The sequence below is a fragment of the Passer montanus genome, unplaced genomic scaffold, assembly GCF_014805655.1.
Source record: "Passer montanus isolate IOZ18808 unplaced genomic scaffold, ASM1480565v1 scaffold60, whole genome shotgun sequence".
In the NCBI taxonomy this organism is placed as follows: Eukaryota; Metazoa; Chordata; class Aves; order Passeriformes; family Passeridae; genus Passer; species Passer montanus.
Window position 1 is genome coordinate 4,520,328 of NW_024371038.1, and position 24,368 is coordinate 4,544,695.

General features: G+C 38.3%; 1 long non-coding RNA gene across 1 annotated transcript in view; it reads left to right on the forward strand.

Moving 5' to 3' along the window:
• The window catches only part of LOC120510890, a 129,275-nt gene that overhangs the window by 79,465 nt on the left and 25,442 nt on the right, over positions 1-24,368 (forward strand). The window contains exon 10 of the long non-coding RNA XR_005629614.1: positions 14,823-14,956. This is a non-coding gene — a long non-coding RNA (uncharacterized LOC120510890). The remainder of the gene's footprint in view (positions 1-14,822; positions 14,957-24,368) is intronic.

Consider the following 24,368-nt stretch of genomic DNA (forward strand, 5'->3'; position numbering starts at 1 on the left):
CTGGTGCTGCAGACACCTGAGGGACATAAAATTACACATGTGCCTTTTACATTAACGTGACTTGCCACCAGGCAGAGTCCCTCAGCGCCGTGAGTGAATCCTCCCGCAGCCTGTGGCAGTCAGTTCTCCATAGTAATAGTGCCCTAATAACAACCCAAAATATATTTTATGGTGGATGTTGATAACTAAATGCTTATCCCATATACAGTTATTCAAATAATTAGAAATTCTTATAGCCTGGATCCAGTTGAGACTGCTGAAGGATACCTTGATATTCAAGGTTAAAATCAATCGAGTGTGTTTTGATTATTTTTCAGGTGTCTGTTCTATGTCTAATATAGCATATTTCTGTTGTGGGCTCTCATTTCTGTAAATGTGAGGTCTCCCATTCTTGAATGAATGAGGAGATGAGCAATTGAATTTGAAAGATACTTTATTCAACAGAAAAGCAATTTGGTTTCTGGTTATCAAAGGCCAAGAAGTAAACTAGCAATTGAATCCTCAGTATATATAACCCTTATGTTGCCAGCATGCTTGCACCTCAGAGGAGCTCTGGTTTCAACTGTGCTCCCAGGGCCTTGTACTCAACAGGGGCGCCATTTTCTGGCTCAGCAAGCTGCTCTGACATCAGGGTGGCTCTTGGCATCCTTGGAAATTTTACTGGATGTCTTCCTCAGTGTTAGTATTTCCCACTTGATTTTTGCTCTAAAAAGTCATTAAGAGGAGCAAAGAGGACCCACTGTGCCTCTTGAGGCAGAGCAGCAAGGTGCAAACTAGTGCCAGGGAACCAGCTGTGATGTCCCTTTTTGGGGGCCTCTTGAGCCTCTGTGGTGGCTTTCCTCTGGCTGCTTGGTGCTGGGACAGGAGCAGAGCAATCCTCAGCTATTGCTGCTATTTCATAAGCTCATCGTAAAGTCACTGGTAGCTGGTGAAAATGAATGTGTCTGGATTTGGCACAGATGCTGTACTTGTGTCTGTAGCATTTTAATGCTGTTGACTTCACAGTTTTGGGAGATGTGAAAAAAAATAAAGGGCTAGAAGGTTATGTGGGAAGCAGTGGTTGAGAGTCAGTTTGTCTGCCTGGCTGTGTGTCTACATTTGTAATGATATAACTCAGCTGTGGCCTTCAGTAGCATTTTCCTTCTGAGAAGGCTGTGATTAACTATCTTAATTAATTGATTATACTTAAAATGTAATTATAGGTGTTACATACCTTAAGTGTAGTTTAAAAAAAAAAAAGGAAAAATATGTTAAGAATTCTGGAATTGAGACAATAAAAGTAGCAGCTGGATATACAGATGTTCATAGTGAGTATAACAGGATGCAGTAACAGGAGAGTCTTTAAGTGGACTTACCTGAGAAAAAAATAACATCATTATGAAGCAGTATAGCTTCACCTCAGCGGTGGCTGGGAGCAAAGGAAAGAATGTCTTGCTTCGGAACCTGAGAATTTATCTGTCCTTTGCATGTGGCTGCAGCTGCAGGTGTTTTGAAGGCACCATCCACATCCAGTGGGGGTGGCAGAAGCCTACGGCTGGCAGGGCTCAAAGCTGTGCCCTGCTGTTCATTGTGACAGTGATGGGACATTGCTGGCAGGGCCCAAAGCTGTGCCCTGGTTGTGTTCATTGTGACAGTGATGGGACACTACTGGCTTCAAGTTTTAAACCTTGTTTTTTTTAAACAAAAACCTAAATCAGAGCAAACACTTTTTTTTTGGGAAAAGCTGTTGCAGAATTAAACTACAGTGAGAAAGTCTATATATTATTCTTACCAGTAGTTATTTAATGACTGCAAAATTGTAAAAATACTAGATTTGTGGATTTTTTAACACGATTGAAAAAAATAATCCATTAACTGGATGTTCTCAATAAAAGGCAGTGTTGCACATCAAATTTGATTTTAATTAAAAGATGCCTTTCAAGGTGGTAGCAACAAGTACTAATCATTGCTCTTTTATCCACTGTCATTAAGAATTATGTATAAATGAAAAATTTTTAACACAAGGCAAAACTGCCTGTCTACACTTAAGATTCCTGTTTGAACAAGATAAAGATACTGTTCTCTAGTTGCTTCTTAAAATTCTCCTTAGCAAAATACAGAGACAAAAATAAAACTTAAACTTCTAGAAATTTATCACAGTGCATAAATGCAGATTTGAAACAGAGATCTGCAGAGTCAAAGGAAGTTGTGCTCATTGCATGTCAAGGAAATGTCACAGAAAGATTTCTGTGACAGGTTCTGTTTGATGGTTCTGTGGATTTTGTGTTATTACTGCTTTTTTGTGATGATTGTATTTCTAATGGATACTAGAAAAATGTAAGTACAATAATATACATTAAATGTAATGACTGTTAAAAAATAGCCAATTTCTAGACCTAGGCATGAATATATTTATTACGTGTGCTGTTAATGTGTAAAGGTGCAGGATCTGAACTTGTGTCAGAGCCTGTAGGAGGCATCTGTGGTGAGCTACAGAGCTGTGAGGCATGGAGGGTGCAGCTGGAAAAGGTCTTAGATGCAGGTTCCTTTTAGCTAAACAATATTTACTAGCATTGCCTCAGCTTACAGCTTTGAACTAGTTAATGGGGCACATTCCCTCAGTGCTCTACAGCAAAGGTTTTGGGTATTTTTCAAAGAAAATTAATGCACTTTGCTTACCCTTTGTCAGTGATAGTTACAAATAGAACTGCTATTTCAAGTAATAGTTATAAGCCATTATTTTAATGGTTTTACAAATACCTGAGAGGACAGACTGCAATATTTCATCTGAGAAAGGACTGAATATTAAATAAATGTAACCTCCCATCGGGTCCTGCTTTAACCTCCTACTGGTTTTGGAAGGTGAATTTAAGAGCTGAAAGCATTTTAGATTAAGTGTTAGGGGAGAGGTTCAGTAAGACTTAGACAGCAGATTAGCACTTTATGTTCATAATAATCCTTTTCCTCTTTGCCTTATCACTTCAAACACAACTTTGCAAGATGCAGACTAACTTTAGTCAGGTATACAGCTGGCTTGTACTGATTTTCTAATAGTTTTGGGTAATAGATTAGTCTATTGTTTATTAATAATATTTTTTCTTTTATTAAATGTTTTTTCAGACTTCTGATATGTTAGTCTGAGAATTGGGATTCTCCGATTAACTCAGAAGGCTGAACTTCTAAATGTAATTCATGAGGCTGGTACCCCATAAAGAAATTTCTCAAGTCATGACCTGTTTTGCTTTAGAAGTTACAAATAGTGAAGTTGTTGAAAATGTTTAACTTGAGACTTAAATGTTCTGCTTGCATTTAAGTCTTGCATTAACTTTTCAAACCAAAAGGAAATGTTTGCTATAATAAACTATTCCCTCTTTCTATGTTATTCCTTCTTTTTATGGAAAAATACTTTTGGCATCTCAGCTAGGGGTAACAAGGTATTGCTGGTGTGAAATATTTTTGTCCATTGTGAGAAGTAAAAATGAATCGCTAATTGTAGTAACTTTTGTTTTTTAATGGTAGTGTTATGTAATGGAAATACTTGTCTACATATGGAAAGAGATTTTAGAATAATTGCAAACCATTTTAGTACAACAACAGCAAAACAGCTATTTGAATATCAAGCCCTTTAATTATATGGGGGAAAAGAGAAAAGCATTAGAAGATGTATTTAATGTCTCTTTTAATTCTATATTTCTTTTGACAAAAGAATGCTATTTTGAAAGGATTTGATTATTCAGCTTGTAGCTGTTATGGTAGACAGACAAAAGGCAGTTTGTCTTACTAGATAAATTCTGGTTATCAATTATGTCATGCAGACCAATTAAAAATATTTTGAAGTTGTTCAGGTGCCTTTATTGCAGTCATAATTCAATAAGTAATGAAATAAACTGATAAACCAAGTCAATAAGAAAATGTCTCCCACTCAAACTAAATTGCTGCTGTCAAAGTCCCTGTTCATTTGGTTCCTCTTCTGATCCACTGCAACACCTGGCCTGCACCTGTGACATGTCTTACAGAGTAGCTGCCTTCCAAAATGCCTTGATGGAAACCAAGGGATTTAGTGAGTAACTAACAAATTGCCCCTTGTCTCTGGGTGAGGGGTGCATAGCTATAGGGAAGCATGAAGAGTACCTCCCTGTTGAACTATCCTGGATCAGGCAGGTAGCCAGCTTGTTTTGCAAATGGATCAGTAGTCACAACAGTATGGCTCTGGTGTCCAGGTGTTCCAGTGGGTTTTTTTTGGAGTTGAGCCAGAAGCCAGTCTTTTCTAAGAAAAGAAAGCGATAATGAGTCACTCACAGATGTCTCAAAAACACTTAGAAGCTAAATATCTTCCTACTGTAGCAATAATAACATAATATTAAGAGGTGAAGGCCATCAGCTCAGTCAAATGGAATTAAAAAAGTCTCATACTTTCTTTTTCCTTTCCCTTAAGTATTATTTATTACTTAGCAATAGCAACCATGATGGGCTAAATGCTTTCTTGCAGCCATAATATCCTGGTCTCAGCAAGGAGTGCATAATTTGACAGATGGATGTTGCTGAGGAAGGAGTGCAGAATGCAGGCAGGGTTTTTCTGATGAGGTGATGAGTATTAGTTAAATTGAAATAGTGGGATCAGGGCTGATTTCATATAGCCTGACCTTGCCCATTCAGTGTTTTTTCTTCTCTGTTCTTCTTGTCTGCTTGTTTCCATGACTTGTTTTCAGCACAAAGTGAAAAAGCCTCATAGAGCTGCACTGTGTGTCTCTCAGTTAGCTGTGCACAAAGCAGTGGGACTCCAGTGCAGCTGCAGGTGAAGCCTCCACCCTGGCAGCAGCCTCTGCTCTGCTGTGGAGGATGCAAGTTCCACGTAGGGAAGCATCGGTTAGGAAGGAGTGGCTGATTGCTCAGATGCAGCTGTTGCCAGCTGCTGCTGTAGTGTCTTCTTGCAGTGAGGTGCTCCTGTAGCAGGGGCATCTTCAGGGGTAGGAATGTCAGAGGAGGCCATGGGAGCGTGGCTGATTTTCAGGGTACACCAAACAAGCCTGCAATGGACACAGAAGAACACAGTGAAAGAAGAAAGGGAGTCCTCTCAGAACATCTGCAATGCCACTTAACAGAGGCAGTAAGAAGCAGTAATGAGAGACGGAGGAAAGGAAAAACTTGAATTCTATCCCACCAGCTTTAAGGCCTATAATGTAAGATGAGGGAATTTGGTGTGGAATGATGACTTTGGAAAACAGACCTGGTGAAAGGAGGGTAATCAATGCTGCTATATCAACTTTATAGGAAAGATGAGAGCGACATTCAGTTTTAAGGGACTGGTGCTGTATAGGAAGCATTTTACAAAGCACAACAGCATAAAAAATATTATGGGAGAAGAGCAGATCCATGGAACCACTGTGGGCAGAAATCTTGTGCTCTAATGAAAATGCACTGCTAAGATTGTGTTACCAGCCCCCCGCTCAGACCTGTAATAGTGCTCAGGAAATGTGAAATGAGAGTAGGGAAGCTGCAAATTCAGTACGGGCAGCAACAGTGAGACATTTCAACAGGTGCCCTGTAGAGACTGGATTGGTGCCTTATCATGGTGGGAAAAAGAGAGGATGCATCCAGATGTGCAAAGTGGCTGGTTCCCAGAACACCTGGTGCATCCAGAAAGGTGTTACTCTGGATGCACTCCCGAGCGGTGCACTGGAGCTGCTTGGTAACTAGTGACTGCCATAAGATCACATTGAGCTCTATAGTTAAAGAGAGCAAAACAAGCACATGCAGAACATGGTCATTTGATTTTAAGTACGGGATCTGCAGAACAAGCAGACGGTTGGACAGCAAACACTTAAAGACTTAATCTAAAAGGCTATAAGCATCCTGAGGGCTATTAACAATGCAGTTATTCTAATAAAGTTATCAAAGCTCCTACATATATCTCAAAGTAAAAAAAAATAATACTAAATAATTCTTAGGAGCTTACCTCACTAGATAGATTCCTCAGTACTATAGGGTACTGTAACAAGATGGCCAGCTGCTGGAAACAGGAAAGCCTGCTCAAATGAACAGTAAAGTCCTTGCAACATGGCAGGCCAAACACAAACAGGAAATTAAAAATCTCATAAAGAATTACAAAAGTGCCTTACAAAAGATGCTTGAGCTGTTGATAAAAAGCTCCTTAGTGTATCAAACCCAGGAAATCAGTGTGACTGCTTGACAGCAGCGGTGTAACTGGGGGCACTCAGTGGAAAGCTGGGCCAGGGATGGTCAATGAATTCTTTGTGTTGGTCTCTGCTGCTGAAGGTGCTGGGAAGATCTTTCACAGGAGTTTCTTGTTATGTGTGTGATAGTGGTGGTGTGTTTTTTTTTTTTCTTCTTGTGTTTTGTATTGGTGGTTGTTTTTCAGCAGGTGGGTCAGAGAAAAGGAATCAGCCTGGAGTGAGTATGGAGAAGCTGTGCTGCTGCATCCCATTCTCGCAGGAAGCTGCTGGGTTGTCAGTGTAAGTCCTGTCCATAAATTTGCTTCTAGAGGGTAACCTGGGAATTATTGACCAGTGTGTCTGATCTCCATACTTAGTGAGCTGCTAGCATCTCTTTTAGAGAATAACACTATTCAGTGTGCGGCTAATCATAAGTACAAGGTCCTTGCAATATGAGCTTGTAGCCCTGAAGTCCTTCAGCTCCTGAACAAGGGGACTTTTGAGGACATTAATGCCATTACTGCCATTTGTTTTTGAGTCTTGAAATTTGGGAAGGGAAGAGAGCATAAAGTGGGATGGGTCTATCAAAGTAGGTCTTTGTTTGTCTTTTTGTCCTCTGTGCGTACGTTAATGAACTAACAAGAATTAACTAACAAGAAACAAAACACAAATTTATGCTACCGGACCTGCAAACTTGAGAGAAGTATACTTCCTACTAGTCTCTTCCTTAAATGACTTTTTAAGAAAAAAATCCTGAACACAAGCCAACGTTATTGTGGCCAACTTTATTGTAGCTAATTTTATGTTCTTTTCAGAAATCAAACTCTTGCAAATGAAAGCAATATTTGTGTTGATTCATTGGGAATATGGTGCACAGTGTGCATAAACTTAATTGCAGAAATATTGCTACACAAATACTATTAAATATTGACCACAAATATATGAGTTTATAGCTGGAAAGTGTGTTTTTCATTCACTTTTGCTGAAGTAATTTTCTGCCCTTTCCTCCCTTAGGCAGTAGTGTGATTTGTTTATAACATTAAATGTGGGTACCAAAACTACACGATTGAGCAAATAGTTAAAACAAAATTGACATTACTAGTTATAAGTTTGATACAGAGAATGCTGTTTCTTTTATTAATGTGAGTATCTGTAAAACTCCTAGGCAAATCATCGACAGTAAGTCAATAGTCTTCTCTGGCTGTTAGAATATGGCTTTTCTGTGGAAAAATAGATATAAAGAGATTGAATTTAGGGCTTTTTTCAGAACCTGGGTCTGATTGACTTGCCTGGTTTTGAAATGTGAGGATCCCATAGACCTGGTTTCTTTATAACTGTGTTTGTATGATTTTTTTTTGTCTTGTATGAGTCTTTCTACTATGAGATAGAAGTCAAAATCTTGGCTCTTCTAAAGTGAAATTGAAGTTTTACTTTTAAAAACCAAACCAACTAAAAGCAAACAAAGCATCCTCTGTAATGTTTCAAATAAAGTTAGCATTCATTAAGAGTATGTTAATTCTGTTAAGAGCTTGTGTAAAAAGATACTTTGTATGGAAAAGTAGGCTGGATAGATCCTGAATACTTAGAGGACTTTTATACTATCTCAGATGTTCTTGCCTCTGATGTAGGTAATTTTATGTAAAGCCTCTAAAGTTGCTCTTTGATTGCAGTCAATAGAGGCCAAAACCATTTGTTAGCCAGGATAGGCAGTGCTGGGGGGATGTGAGTGATGGCTGCACTGTTCTTAGATCTGCCTGGTACCTTTGAGGCTCTTTGAAAGATACTTTGTAAAACAGAGAGTAAATAGAAAGTATTGAGTGTTAATATGGCCATTTTCCTGGATGCCCAATAGCCTTCAAGTCATAAAAATGAGTAATACGTTTTGAAAGAAAATATCTACAGTTTCAGAAATTACTTTGTTAATGGATGTTATCATCAATTAAACTTAATGGTCTGAAAAGTGTTATTGATTGCTTTGATGCTTTATCTAAACACACACAAAAAAAGGGAAAAAAAGTGGTTTATTTATTTATATTTGGTGACTATTTTCATGCCCACCTATACTGTGAGGAATGCCAAGGGAAAGTTGTATCAGTCTTTTTTTTCTCCATCAGTCTGTTTGCTCATCTAGTATGGCATGAGTGGGCCTGGCTCCTCTGTGCAGGAGAGACTGATAAGATCATTTTGAGGAGATCTAATTATTCCTTGAACTAGAAACTTTCTTCTGCTGCACAGCTGAGGGAAGCTTGCACACATCGTATGTACCATTACAACTGGTTTATTAAATTAGAGATCTGTGTGACTTGAAGATCAAGTACTGTATTATATGTACTTAGTATCCATAGGGGTTATTTTGACTTCATTATTTACTTGCTAGACTTGATAATTGTAAGAGCTATTGGTCTTTTTCCTTAATTCTTTCCTTTTTATTTTTTTTCTGATTTTCTGAGGTGATCCAATCTGAAAGTGGATTTGGGTAGTGATAGTAAGGGGATGATGTGGTGTGGCTCCCTGCTGTGTTTGTTTTGCTGTGTCCCTGAGTTTGGGGGCAGGCAAAAGCACCAATATCAGTGACTGAAGTTTATTTAGTTCATTTCTTCTGGTCCACAGACCATGCCAAGGTTGGTTGTCATCTTGTGCACAGGATTGTAAAGCTACTGGTAGGGTAATTGTGACTGAAGCTACTGGAGGTATTTGTAAGCCAAACTTAAATGTCAAGATATTTGTGTGGAGACGTGTTTGGTAAATGGTGTATCTGTTACTTCATCTGTGGTAACTTAGTGATTCATCATGTGCCTTTTTCCTCACCTTTGGCTTTGTGCCATGTCACCCTCTCAAGCTGTTGGTTCCTTCATGTGCAGGATGGGGCTGAAGGTTGAATTTTGATGTTAAACATTACATTTGTATGAACACTGTTATAATCTTTAATCAGTTTTAGTTATCTGATTCTTCAATTTCACATTTTATTCCTGGTTTCTACTGTTACTGCCATTTACTTGGCAGAGACAGGAAGAAGGTGGCTGTTTAATCTAATTTATAACTTAGAAACTCATCTTGAGAAATAAAAAACATAATGCAGCTGATTTCTGGGGTTAACTGTATGACCCAGACAACTATCTGTCTCTTCCAGGAAATGTTTAATAGGCTTAAAGTCATGTGGTCTAGACTTTTAGGATTTTTATTTTTAATTCTTTCTGTCTTGGGAATATATAAGAGAAAGTTAGGACTAATGATTAATGGCTGCCTCTTTTTTAGTGCATTTGAGAAGTACTTGACAAAGCTTTCTCCTGTATCTATTTAGAGAGATTGGGTTATTTGGGGTAGAGGCTCTGACAGGTGATGATTTGTGTTGGTTACGTGCTCCTGTGCATTGGGTGTGTTAGGCCATCCCTGCTAGAACTGAATTTCTAGGTGTTTCCCCACCATCAATTTCCCTGTATTTGTCCATCTGGTATAAAAATCTTCTTTCCCTGTCAAGAGACCAAAGTAGAGTAAGTGAAACCCCAGCTCTGCTCTGCTGTGACCACAGGGAGGCAGCTGTTGAGCTAAGTCAGAGGGTGCTCATTTTCTCCGTGCCAGGAGATGCAAGAAACACTGAGCAACATCCATTCAGTAATTTCTGGCATTTCTCCTTCCTAAATGCAAGGCTGCCTGCCACCATCTCTTCCTTTTGAGCTATGATGCTGTGCCCTTGTGGTTGTAAATAGTGCCTGGCCCCTGCTCAGTATTTGTAAAGAGCTTGTTTGTTGCATTAATCTTTGACTACAGCAGTGACCTTGCTTATACCCACATCTTGTTACAGTTTATTTTCAAAAGTCTTTGATCTTCTTTGGTACATCTGTTGGAGGAGCACTAGTCTGCAGCCTCATGTGTAGGATATATCAGTTGGCAGCTGAAGATACAGAACAAAACTGTGCTAGCTTGTTCTTATAATTCAGAGTTAGTTCATTACCGTGAAGATTTCACAATCTGGAAAGACTTAGCTGAGTAGCAGTAACCATAGTCAATGTTTTTCCTTACGCCTTTTCCCCCTGCTCCTTACCCCAAAATGTGCTTGATATTGACTTTCTCTTTTTTTGGTTTGATTTATTCTTCTGTGATGAGATTAAAAACAACACCAAGTTTTTTTGACCTTAGGTGGGAGGTGGCCGAGTTGGGGAAATGGGCCGTGCCTCTCTATCCCTTCATATAAACCAACAGAGGGTTTACTCTTTTCCTAAAAATGAACAGTTAAAACTTTTAACCTTGGAAGCAACATACAGAAAAATTGTTTACGTGCAGGCTGTTAGGAAAAGAAATAGAAAGGGAGAAAAGTTAAGAGTGAACATCTGTGTATATCTTTTGCTCAGTCTTAATCTGGCAATGAGCTAAGCAGGTAAGAGTTCATTTTGCTTTAGCTGGCAAAAGTTGGTGTACCACTACCATATAGAGTGTATACGCAGAAAATGAAATGATACCATTCCTGCCTATTAAGGAGTACCATTTTGTGGTATGAGAAGCTGTGGCTATACATTTTATGGTAATGAGATGCTTAAAATCTGTGTTAAAGTTGTATTCTGAAATTCACTTCAAAAGTACTTGTGTAATTAACATAAGAAAAAGTAAAAATCACTTCTGGAAAGATAATGAGATACTTTGCATTAAAATATGAATTGATCATGGTTAATATCATGTGCTTTAAGATGTTAAGGAATTAGAATGCTAAGATTTGCACAAACTTGCTCTTGTTATACAGGATTAAATTTTATTAAGGAGTGGAAGGTTTTGTACTACTTTGATTATATTGAAGTTTTTCCTACGCATTTACACACCATGCTCACTTCTACGAGTACAGCTTCCCATGCTCACTAAGAACCAAACACAATTTATTTAAATATTCCTAAACATTTTTTAAGAGTCATCCAAGTTAAATGAGAAGGTACAGGACTCTCTTGTCTCTACAAGATAATAATTGTCTTCAGTGGAATGAAATGGGTGCTAAGAAGTCATGTAACGACGAAATAACAGGAAAAATCTTGCCAATTAGAATAGGTGAAGTTTATCAATATCCATTTATTTAGTGGAATTAATCAGTCTTTTCTTCTCTTTAGGTTAGTTAATAGTCCCATGTGTATGATACTCCAAACCTTTTTCATTGTGGTTTATTTAATTTCTTCTATTAACCTTCTGAACTTTGCTGTGCAGGTAAAGGGTCTGGAGCAGTAATGTCTGCTGTTTATGCTATATGTTAGCAGTGGCACTGTATTTAGATGATACACTCTTTTTTTCTTCTCAGTGCTACAGGGAAAGACTTTGATCTTCCAGGAATTGTTTTCTGTCAGTAGTTAAGTGCCTTTTGTGTCTGGGTATTCACTTTTATTTGGGTACATTTAGTCAGAAATAAAACCGTGAACAAATTACTGGGATTTAATCTTTGCAGATGTGGTTTCCTTTTCAGTCCTTTGAATATTGTTCTAAAACCATCTGGTACACTTAAATTCACATTTATGTGGTTGGTTTAGAATGAGTATTTTCTGTTAAGGCTATCTCTGAAGCAGACAGTCTTCTTGAAGATGATCTTGTTGTAACTCCTTGCATTGCACCATTGACTATTTGGAGCATAGACCCTAAGGCTCACACTGATGATTTTAACTCCTATTACACTATTGATTCCAGAAATCCAATGAAACTGCATAATACAGTTTTTTTCTAACTGTTTCCATCTATTATAATATCCATATTTGTAAACAAACCTTTATGATGGAGCAGATTTCTTTTCCTAAGAGTCCCTCCTATTCAGAAGTCTGAATCAAAACCAGCTTGTCATATTGACTAAGAGATAAATTTGATGTTGCCTGGTCCATCTCCCTATACAGACACATTTTGACACAGTGTATTTGAGTGCTAATAATGACATTAGAAGATGTTGGAAAGAGATCTAATTTGGCATGCAGGAGTGACTTTGCTGTCATCTCCTATTTTCTGCACAATTGACAGCAGATACTTGGGGCTGAATTTTTCTTTCAGGTCAGATTTCCAAGGCATGAGGCTGTCTGTTAGAAATAGATAAGACCAAAACCAATACAGAAGTACTTGTTGGAAGTGTCAGCAGTGCTGAAGATTTAAAAAGGGTGCTTCAGTTTTCTGTTTATGACATGACACAACAACATATATTTCACTAGCAATAAAATCCAACCAACCATGCCAGTTTTTAAAATTTCTCACTGGGAAAATTTTGTATTAGTAGTCTTATCTGGGAAGAATAATTTTTTTTTTCAACTAATATAACTATTTTGTCACACTCTCTAGCTAGTACTCTTAAATTATTTTTCAAGAAATAATAATTCAGTTATTCATTATAACCCCAAAGCCTCTAAACTGATTGGTGACAATCAGTCTGGACCACACATACCACACATATATATATGGAAAATTCTTTCCCTCTTCCTGCATCTCCTGTTCCATGTGTATCGCTTCATTAAAAAAATTTAAAAATCTGGTTTTGTATCTAGCACCCAGTTACTTAGATTGTACATTTCTGTTGCAGTGTTCCCTTGTTTCTAAATTTTTGGGGGTTGTAAGGAAAGGAATATTTCCATTAAGCACATTCACATCTCTACTAATTCTATTTTTAGACTGTTTAGGAAATTTTTATTTCACGAGCTTGAGGACATATCTCTGAAGAAGCCCACGTGAAAGCAACCTGTAAGTTGTGCTTCATCCTTGAAACCAAAGTAGCAGTACCTGTTTGTTCACCTGCATCTTGTACCTCTTAAAAAGGGGGTTTATAAATCAGATTTGCAACATTAGCAGAATTTGGAGGAGGCATGTGTTTAAATTGCCCTGGGATGCCAGGTGTAAACTGTGTCCTGAAGTATGAGGACATTTCCCTGCAGGAAGACACTTGGAGGGTGACTTTCCACACTGGAAGATGCTGCAGGCACAGGATTCATGCTCTGGCAATATGGCAAGGAGTCTCTCAGCTGAAGAGACTTTGTTTGATTTGGTGTAAGAGATTAATGTCACAACTTGGTCTCATGACTGCAATCTAAAGAGTGACCAGATGTGCAGTGGTCCAGGTGCTGTGGATGTTAGTTCAGCCTCTTAGTTGGGGAATTCCTTGTGTGAAAGTGGATCTTTGTTCTCTGGAAAAATACGCTTATTTGAATTCCCCTGTCCTGACTAATTGCTCTAATTAATTTTAATAGTTTATTATCAATCTCAATTCTTCATTAAAGTTGGTAATGGAAATACTCAAAAGGAATTCTGAATATTTGGAGTGAAAGATTGTTTCACCACATGTTTGCTAGTGTGTTCCCAAAAATCCAAGAGAATATATATATATTTATTTTTAGTCAGACTGGGGAAGGAGTGGGAATGTACGAGAACTATAGTTTAATCTAGTGAACAGTTTTGCTTCTCAGTTCTTTGTCTGCCAGATCAGGCTTTGAAAAATAGCAAAACTATTTTGAGATTTTAATAAACAATCCAGGAAATTGAAAGTTTTCATTTTGACAGTTTCAAGATGAAGTGTTTTAACTTTAATATCAAAAATAATTTTTCATCTTTAAGCATCTTTTTAAAAGAGGCAGAAAGCAATTTCATGTGGAGATGACTGATCTTGATCATGGGTGATGTCATGTCCCGTTGGATTAACAGTGCAGGAAAAGTAGCTTGGCTGCCCTGAAGATACATTTGCTCTGTAAAAAGTAGAAATTTTCTGGTTTGGGGTTGTAATGAAATGTGTTTCATAATTATCTAAGAGTAGTAAGGAAATAAAAGGAAAAAAATTATATGGAGTTGTCTGGGTTCTCTGTTCTGCAAGCTGCTGATCATATAAGGAGTGGAGCAACTTCCCCAGCAGGAAGGAGAATACTTGCCCCTCTGTGCTGGTCAGTAGACCTCAGCCCCAGACTGGAGTAAATCTGAGTGATGATGGTTTTTAAATATGAGACCTGAAGCTGACTTATGCATAATATGCCTATTAATTTTTATCCATCTCTAGGTAACACTGTTCTGAGTTTTCTTTCCAAAAAGGGCATTTTTGTAATGAATTGTGAACAAGTGACACAACGGGTAATGGAGGATGTGCAACCAGCTACAAGAGCAATTCCCTATATGAATATCTAGTGAAATAGAAAATAGACAGGAAATATGTGTTTACCCTTTAGTGGTAAAACGCATTATGGGAACACTGAAGTGTGTTTTTTACTAAGCCAGTATTTTGAACTGGTAAGTGATCATCTTCTACTAAAATGGCACCAATAGAACAAAGATCAAAAAGCTAATGCCACACTGAAATATCATCTTACAACCCTATAAATTTCAAATATATTATTAGGACAGAAAGCATGAGCATAGTGAATATTTTTTCATTTCATTATAAGGAATAAAAATAGTTTAGAAATAATTTTCTCATAAACATGGAGTACGTGATCAGCTTACTCCAAGAATAGTTAAAATGAAGTGCATGGGGTATGGCCAAGATGAGATAATAAATTGTGTGAAATATACTTTTAGTTTATTTTTGTTTGTAATAAAACTTAATTTCTTTTGCAAGCATATATTTACAGGCTTTTTTGTACTGTTACCTTTCTTGTAATAATTTTTACACCATGCTGTATAAGGCAAGTAGCGCCATAGCTGGTGATGAGGCTTGCAGTAAAAATAAAACAGTGTACCTATTCACAGGATTGTGGTGAGCTGAAGCTACCCCTGTGTGTATTCAGCTGGTCTCAGTCAAACTTCCAGAGTCTCCAGGAAGAACAACCAGCTCCAAATCTTCATTATTCAATGTGCTGAACAACATCCTCTGAATTGCCCAGGTTGGTTGAAAGAGGTTTGTGTTGGGGCTGGGACTTGCCTTGTCTTCAGCTGAGTATCCCACCTGTGCCTCTGAATTGGCATCACTCTTCCAGCTGCTGCTCAGGAAAAGTTCTGCCCTCTCTGCTCCTTCCTGGGTTGCTTCTTACCACTAAAGAGCTGAGCTTAACAGCAGGGGAGCCAGTGCTCCACAGCAAAGTTTTGTCTGCTGTGGGACTTGGTCAGGGTCAGTCACTGTCACTGGAGCAGTTGCCTTAAGTGGAGGGAATGCGTTTTTACAGTTCTTTGCTTTTAGCTATGGTTCCCTTTTCCCCTCTTTCCTCTTTTCTTTTGTTTCCCCTTTCTCTCCATTTCTGTGAGCATTCAAAACCAATTTCCTATGTTTAACTAGCTGTGTGGAAATGTATTTTACAGTTGAGTATGTCTGCTTGAAAACATCTCTGCTACTTTCTCTGCAGTTAAACTAGAGAAGTTTCTTAGTGTATGTGAAGTGTGAGTCCAGATGAATTAAACAGATTTTATTTTATTTTTTGTTCTATTCACTCAATAGAATGATCAATCCTCTGTTTAAGCTGCTTGTGCAGTATCTTAGTTTTCCTCAAGGAATATGTAACATTCATCTCTTCACAAGCAGTGTTGGAGAACATGCTTTTTCTAGTAAAATGTGTTTGTTTTAATCCTAGTGGTCCTTAAAGCCCTTTAGGTGGCTGCGAGGTTGCAGCACCCAGGGAAGAGAAGGCTGCAAGAAGAAAAAGATGAGCCGAAGTATTTTTGTGGGATAGTTATCCTCAAACTGAGGGATATGTCAGCTCCCTGACGAGTCCTGGGATGTACATGTTTCAGCATCAAGCAAGCTGGGCAAACTTGTTCATGCATGGTCCCCCTGACTCCCTTGCCCCCTGCACTGCTGTGGCATGGGACCTGCCCACGTGCTGCCCATCCTGTGCAGCGCCTGGCACAGGCGGGAGCCAGGGGGATCAGCGCTGCCGCATCCCGGGAGCTGAAATCACTGCCCGTGTTCTGCAAGGGTGGAGGGCCATGGATGCTTCCCCTCTTCTCTCTCTTCCCTCTCTTTCCTTTCTGCACATTACATGCTCCCATGTTGGAAATGCTGGGGAGGTTTGAAGGGTCTAGGTGCTGCTGTTGTGGAGATGTGTTGAAAAGTTGTGACAAACCTCTATTGCTTGGATATTCCTTGATAACCTTTGAAAGTTTTGATGAGAACTTAGTGCTGGCTTTTGTATTTTGATGCCTAGATACTTGTTATGTGGATGTCCTAAACTTTCTGTCTATAATAAGACAATTAATTCTTTTGATATTTTACTTTTTACAAGACTATTATGACTTGAACTGCTTTTCTCATGACTCATGAGAATGGCAATTGGTAACCACTAATATTTCTGCCCACAAGGGTTTGTAATTTCAGAAGTAATCACTTCGTGGCTGATGTAAATTTTGTAATGAGAAATACTAGATTTATGACTGCAGGATTTCTCACAGACTGTTTTATTACTTAGAGGAATTGCTTTCTCTGTTGGGAAAATCCATCATTAGATGTCTGCCTCAAATGTTTTGTGGGCGGTTTATGCTTCGAGAATGCTAATGCAATCATTGAAACAATAATGATGATTTGAGATAGTATAATTGTTCCCCTTCCTTCACTCCAGACACAGAATGAGCTGCAAGTGAAGCTAGGTGTGGGTTTGTAAGGGGACTTTTCAGCCAGGACGTGACTAATTGCAGTATCTGGTCACTGGGTTCCTACCCCACTTTTACGTTCAATGCACTTTCATCACCATCATTTCAGCACCATCATGTAACCTCTAGTGCCTTAGTCAAATATATTTTCTTACATATACTCTAGAAATGCTAAAGGCATCCATTTCTTGGAGTGTGGGCAGCAGGGTAGAGAAGAAGGTGAGAACCTATCTTTGAGTCACTTGCCTATTCCCTTTGCACCTGCTGTATCTCATTTTGCCCCAATGCCTGCTTTTAAGGACCCAACTGAAGCCCTTCACTGTTTCTGTGAAGCTGCATTGTTGCATGGATTAGCATTTCTTTTCATTTTCTGCTTTCTGTGTGTAATAGGTGTATTCTGGGTGAAAACATGTGCTACTGGAGAATCACCTGTGATGTATTGGTGTTTCAATTCTTTGTCTGATTTAGCATATTTTTGCTTTTTAATGTAATTCATTTCTGCACTGCTGATCTTATTCTGTATTGAAGCAGCACATTTGTGCATGATTCAAGTTGGTTTCTGGAAACCAGTTTCAATAACTTTCATTTATTTAAACTATTAAAATAGTTTAAAGTACAGAGAACAGTACCATTCGCTTTCTATTTAAATTGCAGCTCTAACTGTTGAAATAGCCTTGAAATAAAGTATCTTGGGTTCTGCTTGACCTGATTCAGTATAACACTTAAAAAGTAGAATTACTGAAAAGATAGTCAGATGCATTCCCTATTTGGCTCAGGCTATTGAAATGGGAAGGGTATGAGTTTGCCACAGCTATTAATATGATATTAATCCAGGGTATATTATATATTGCTTTAAAGTCTTATCGGGACGACTGGATATCCTTTTGTAATGTGTTCTTTTGCTTTTTCTATACAGTGATATTTTGTAGATGAGCCATTGCTCAATATGTGAAGTCTAAATGGCTCTTCTTATATGATCAAGTATGATGTTATTGAATGCCTTACAAAGCGGCTGTATCCTCTGCACATTAAGATTGAGTCTGGTGCTTATTACAAAATCCAGACTTTTCAGATGCTAAATACATGCTCTATCTTACAAGCTAAAAATGGAAGACTCCTGACAATTTTGGGCTGTTGAGGCTAAATGACTCTCTTATGTCCATCTTTCTCTTTTTTGTCCTTCTGGTTTCAGTTTAGGCCCTAGTTCTTAGCAGTATTAAATATCTCTGTGGATCCAGATGGCTAGAAAGTAGCAATGCCATTACAGTCCCTAATTTTCTGAATCAGGGCATTTGTTATTTTGACTTTTCCTATAGAATATCACTGTAAAAATATTAGTTTTTGACATGGTGATAGCTTATTTTATTTGATTTGCTGCAGAAGCTTTCACTGATTATGTTTAGGCTGTTAAGATGCATACTATAGCTTCACACTGCTTAAGTTTGCTTCTTCTTTTTTTATTTGTAGGTGGGTTTTCAGATGCACCAAGGAAAGTTTTAAAATCATTTATATTTACAATTGTTTATGTGATATCTTCTTCATTCCATGCAAGTAAATAGTTCAAGAATTTCTTGGTTTATATCTCCTCTTCTGATGGGAATCTCATAAGAAAATTGCATGAAAATGAAAAAAAATTAAACTTTCTTGTGTGCTTTTATGAATAGTCTGTCTCTTTCTGTCCTCTAATTTTTAAATTTATTTTTAAAATAAGTTATTCTGTACCTGGTTTATCAATTTGTTGGCAGTGTGTTGATAAGAACTTTATTTTCATGGCTTAGTCTCTCTGAGGTAATTAAAATCTAAAGGTTCCACTCCTGTTTTCCTGCACTCAGTTCATTCAGTTCAGCACATTGGCTGCAGAGGCACAGTCTAGTCCTTCTGCCTGTTCAGTGTTCAGCTTCCCATGTATGAAGATTAATAATAATCAGAGAGCTTGCACATAGAGGGAGGGAGGTATTGATTGTCATTACAAAGTTGGATTCTGTCTCAAGGAGTCTAGTTTTGCTCCTTACTCTCACAGCACCTAATTGAATTTGGATGGATAAAATTATTTCTAGGCTACATCTGGTGCATGATGTAGCCCTTACTTATTTAAATATATAAGCCCTTTGAAATAGGGAACACTAAAAAATTAGTGGGGTGACAAGAAAAATGATCTTATTTTGGAAGGAATGCAGATACCCTTTAAAAAAAAGAAATAAAGAAAAGGAAAAAGCTAATAAATGTGGATAGTGGAATTGTTCATAAAGGATTCATAAAAGAGGTCATGAAAAGCAAACTTGCTTTGAGTTAAAAAAAAATAAAATTAAAGTATGGAAAGTGAGATGTATGCAGATCATATTGTTCCTGAAAGAGGTTATTAAATACAGGTGCCACTTGGTTTTATATGGTTAGGTTATTCACAAAATTGACTGCATAGTGAACTTGCTGAAAAAGCATGAGAACTCCTTAAACCTTTCCCTGGGCTGCTCCTTTTCCACAAATTTTGTGGTTCCTGCACATGTGGGGAAAAATATACTTTTGATCTACGTCTTAATTCATGCACCAATTCCAGAATGAAGATTAAAAACTTACTTGAATCTGAATAGGAAAAAAATAGTTCTGTTGTAATGCAATGAAAGCGGTAGTTCCACCAAGTTAAGAGGAGCATAAACGATGTAGTAGATTTTGTTGACTACAAAAAATAAATGAAAATTATATTATGTACCTTTCACGTTTGGGTTGTAGCCTTTTCTGGGAATTGCTAATTATGTTTCAGTGATTGTTAATAATACAAGTTTGTTATTGGTACCAGCTCCAAATCTTCATTATTCAATGTGCTGAACAACATCCTCTGAATTGACCAGGTTGGTTGAGAGAGGTTTGTGTTGGGGCTGGGACTTGCCTTGTCTTCAGCTGAGTATCCCACCTGTGCCTCTGAATTGCCATCACTCTTCCAGCTGCTGCTCAGGAAAAGTTCTGCCCTCTCTGCTCCTTCCTGGGTTGCTTCTTACCACTAAAGAGCTGAGCTTAACAGCAGGGGAGCCAGTGCTCCACAGCGAAGTTTTGTCTGCTGTGGGACTTGGTCAGGGTCAGTCACTGTCACTGGAGCAGTTGCCTTAAGTGGAGGGAATGCGTTTTTACAGTTCTTTGCTTTTAGCTATGGTTCCCTTTTCCCCTCTTTCCTCTTTTCTTTTGTTTCCCCTTTCTCTCCATTTCTGTGAGCATTCAAAACCAATTTCCTATGTTTAACTAGCTGTGTGGAAATGTATTTTACAGTTGAGTATGTCTGCTTGAAAACATCTCTGCTACTTTCTCTGCAGTTAAACTAGAGAAGTTTCTTAGTGTATGTGAAGTGTGAGTCCAGATGAATTAAACAGATTTTATTTTATTTTTTGTTCTATTCACTCAATAGAATGATCAATCCTCTGTTTAAGCTGCTTGTGCAGTATCTTAGTTTTCCTCAAGGAATATGTAACATTCATCTCTTCACAAGCAGTGTTGGAGAACATGCTTTTTCTAGTAAAATGTGTTTGTTTTAATCCTAGTGGTCCTTAAAGCCCTTTAGGTGGCTGCGAGGTTGCAGCACCCAGGGGAAGAGAGGCTGCAAGAAGAAAAAGATGAGCCAAAGTATTTTTGTGGGATAGTTATCCTCAAACTGAGGGATATGTCAGCTCCCTGACGAGTCCTGGGATGTACATGTTTCAGCATCAAGCAAGCTGGGCAAACTTGTTCATGCATGGTCCCCCTGACTCCCTTGCGCCCTGCACTGCACTGCTGTGGCATGGGACCTGCCCACGTGCTGCCCATCCTGTGCAGCGCCTGGCACAGGCGGGAGCCAGGGGGATCAGCGCTGCCGCATCCCGGGAGCTGAAATCACTGCCCGTGTTCTGCAAGGGTGGAGGGCCATGGATGCTTCCCCTCTTCTCTCTCTTCCCTCTCTTTCCTTTCTGCACATTACATGCTCCCATGTTGGAAATGCTGGGGAGGTTTGAAGGGTCTAGGTGCTGCTGTTGTGGAGGTGTGTTGAAAAGTTGTGACAAACCTGTATTGCTTGGATATTCCTTGATAACCTTTGAAAGTTTTGATGGGAACTTATTGCTGGCCTTTGTCGAGGTTGCAGCACCCAGGGAAGAGAAGGCTGCAAGAAGAAAAAGATGAGCCAAAGTATTTTTGTGGGATAGTTATCCTCAAACTGAGGGATATGTCAGCTCCCTGACGAGTCCTGGGATGTACATGTTTCAGCATCAAGCAAGCTGGGCAAACTTGTTCATGCATGGTCCCCCTGACTCCCTTGCGCCCTGCACTGCACTGCTGTGGCATGGGACCTGCCCACGTGCTGCCCATCCTGTGCAGCGCCTGGCACAGGCGGGAGCCAGGGGGATCAGCGCTGCCGCATCCCGGGAGCTGAAATCACTGCCCGTGTTCTGCAAGGGTGGAGGGCCATGGATGCTTCCCCTCTTCTCTCTCTTCCCTCTCTTTCCTTTCTGCACATTACATGCTCCCATGTTGGAAATGCTGGGGAGGTTTGAAGGGTCTAGGTGCTGCTTTTGTGGAGATGTGTTGAAAAGTTGTGACAAACCTCTATTGCTTGGATATTCCTTGATAACCTTTGAAAGTTTTGATGAGAACTTAGTGCTGGCTTTTGTATTTTGATGCCTAGATACTTGTTATGTGGATGTCCTAAACTTTCTGTCTATAATAAGACAATTAATTCTTTTGATATTTTACTTTTTACAAGACTATTATGACTTGAACTGCTTTTCTCATGACTCATGAGAATGGCAATTGGTAACCACTAATATTTCTGCCCACAAGGGTTTGTAATTTCAGAAGTAATCACTTCGTGGCTGATGTAAATTTTGTAATGAGAAATACTAGATTTATGACTGCAGGATTTCTCACAGACTGTTTTATTACTTAGAGGAATTGCTTTCTCTGTTGGGAAAATCCATCATTAGATGTCTGCCTCAAATGTTTTGTGGGCGGTTTATGCTTCGAGAATGCTAATGCAATCATTGAAACAATAATGATGATTTGAGATAGTATAATTGTTCCCCTTCCTTCACTCCAGACACAGAATGAGCTGCAAGTGAAGCTAGGTGTGGGTTTGTAAGGGGACTTTTCAGCCAGGACGTGACTAATTGCAGTATCTGGTCACTGGGTTCCTACCCCACTTTTACGTTCAATGCACTTTCATCACCATCATTTCAGCACCATCATGTAACCTCTAGTGCCTTAGTCAAATATATTTTCTTACATATACTCTAGAAATGCTAAAGGCATCCATTTCTTGGAGTGTGGGCAGCAGGGTAGAGAAGAAGGTGAGAACCTATCTTTGAGTCACTTGCCTATTCCCTTTGCACCTGCTGTATCTCATTTTGCCCCAATGCCTGCTTTTAAGGACCCAACTGAAGCCCTTCACTGTTTCTGTGAAGCTGCATTGTTGCATGGATTAGCATTTCTTTTCATTTTCTGCTTTCTGTGTGTAATAGGTGTATTCTGGGTGAAAACATGTGCTACTGGAGAATCACCTGTGATGTATTGGTGTTTCAATTCTTTGTCTGATTTAGCATATTTTTGCTTTTTAATGTAATTCATTTCTGCACTGCTGATCTTATTCTGTATTGAAGCAGCACATTTGTGCATGATTCAAGTTGGTTTCTGGAAACCAGTTTCAATAACTTTCATTTATTTAAACTATTAAAATAGTTTAAAGTACAGAGAACAGTACCATTCGCTTTCTATTTAAATTGCAGCTCTAACTGTTGAAATAGCCTTGAAATAAAGTATCTTGGGTTCTGCTTGACCTGATTCAGTATAACACTTAAAAAGTAGAATTACTGAAAAGATAGTCAGATGCATTCCCTATTTGGCTCAGGCTATTGAAATGGGAAGGGTATGAGTTTGCCACAGCTATTAATATGATATTAATCCAGGGTATATTATATATTGCTTTAAAGTCTTATCGGGACGACTGGATATCCTTTTGTAATGTGTTCTTTTGCTTTTTCTATACAGTGATATTTTGTAGATGAGCCATTGCTCAATATGTGAAGTCTAAATGGCTCTTCTTATATGATCAAGTATGATGTTATTGAATGCCTTACAAAGCGGCTGTATCCTCTGCACATTAAGATTGAGTCTGGTGCTTATTACAAAATCCAGACTTTTCAGATGCTAAATACATGCTCTATCTTACAAGCTAAAAATGGAAGACTCCTGACAATTTTGGGCTGTTGAGGCTAAATGACTCTCTTATGTCCATCTTTCTCTTTTTTGTCCTTCTGGTTTCAGTTTAGGCCCTAGTTCTTAGCAGTATTAAATATCTCTGTGGATCCAGATGGCTAGAAAGTAGCAATGCCATTACAGTCCCTAATTTTCTGAATCAGGGCATTTGTTATTTTGACTTTTCCTATAGAATATCACTGTAAAAATATTAGTTTTTGACATGGTGATAGCTTATTTTATTTGATTTGCTGCAGAAGCTTTCACTGATTATGTTTAGGCTGTTAAGATGCATACTATAGCTTCACACTGCTTAAGTTTGCTTCTTCTTTTTTTATTTGTAGGTGGGTTTTCAGATGCACCAAGGAAAGTTTTAAAATCATTTATATTTACAATTGTTTATGTGATATCTTCTTCATTCCATGCAAGTAAATAGTTCAAGAATTTCTTGGTTTATATCTCCTCTTCTGATGGGAATCTCATAAGAAAATTGCATGAAAATGAAAAAAAATTAAACTTTCTTGTGTGCTTTTATGAATAGTCTGTCTCTTTCTGTCCTCTAATTTTTAAATTTATTTTTAAAATAAGTTATTCTGTACCTGGTTTATCAATTTGTTGGCAGTGTGTTGATAAGAACTTTATTTTCATGGCTTAGTCTCTCTGAGGTAATTAAAATCTAAAGGTTCCACTCCTGTTTTCCTGCACTCAGTTCATTCAGTTCAGCACATTGGCTGCAGAGGCACAGTCTAGTCCTTCTGCCTGTTCAGTGTTCAGCTTCCCATGTATGAAGATTAATAATAATCAGAGAGCTTGCACATAGAGGGAGGGAGGTATTGATTGTCATTACAAAGTTGGATTCTGTCTCAAGGAGTCTAGTTTTGCTCCTTACTCTCACAGCACCTAATTGAATTTGGATGGATAAAATTATTTCTAGGCTACATCTGGTGCATGATGTAGCCCTTACTTATTTAAATATATAAGCCCTTTGAAATAGGGAACACTAAAAAATTAGTGGGGTGACAAGAAAAATGATCTTATTTTGGAAGGAATGCAGATACCCTTTAAAAAAAAGAAATAAAGAAAAGGAAAAAGCTAATAAATGTGGATAGTGGAATTGTTCATAAAGGATTCATAAAAGAGGTCATGAAAAGCAAACTTGCTTTGAGTTAAAAAAAAATAAAATTAAAGTATGGAAAGTGAGATGTATGCAGATCATATTGTTCCTGAAAGAGGTTATTAAATACAGGTGCCACTTGGTTTTATATGGTTAGGTTATTCACAAAATTGACTGCATAGTGAACTTGCTGAAAAAGCATGAGAACTCCTTAAACCTTTCCCTGGGCTGCTCCTTTTCCACAAATTTTGTGGTTCCTGCACATGTGGGGAAAAATATACTTTTGATCTACGTCTTAATTCATGCACCAATTCCAGAATGAAGATTAAAAACTTACTTGAATCTGAATAGGAAAAAAATAGTTCTGTTGTAATGCAATGAAAGCGGTAGTTCCA